Here is a 334-nt window from a genome sequence, read left to right as displayed (position 1 = left end):
AAAGTAATGGGGGATTGAATGAAGAAGAAATCAATCGACTAGTTAAGGAAGGAGAAGAACATGCTGCAGAAGACAAGAGAAAAGAGCAATTACCTTCTTCACAGACAACGATTAAAAGATATGATAGAGAGTGCAGAAGACATTCAAAAAGAGTTATTAAAGAAAAAGATTGAAACAACAAGTGAATTAGAAAGAGTTATTAATCAATCCAAAAAGGTGATCACATCAGAAGATGAAAATGAAATTAAAAGATTAATTGATCAATTAGGAGAAGAAACATCAAATTCTTCTGCTAAATTATATAATTAATTAACCTTCTATCTTTTTATTATGA

This window comes from Entamoeba histolytica, genomic scaffold (assembly GCF_000208925.1).
Source record: "Entamoeba histolytica HM-1:IMSS scf_1104750517807 genomic scaffold, whole genome shotgun sequence".
In the NCBI taxonomy this organism is placed as follows: Eukaryota; Evosea; order Mastigamoebida; family Endamoebidae; genus Entamoeba; species Entamoeba histolytica.
Note: the sequence above shows the minus strand (reverse complement) of the source record.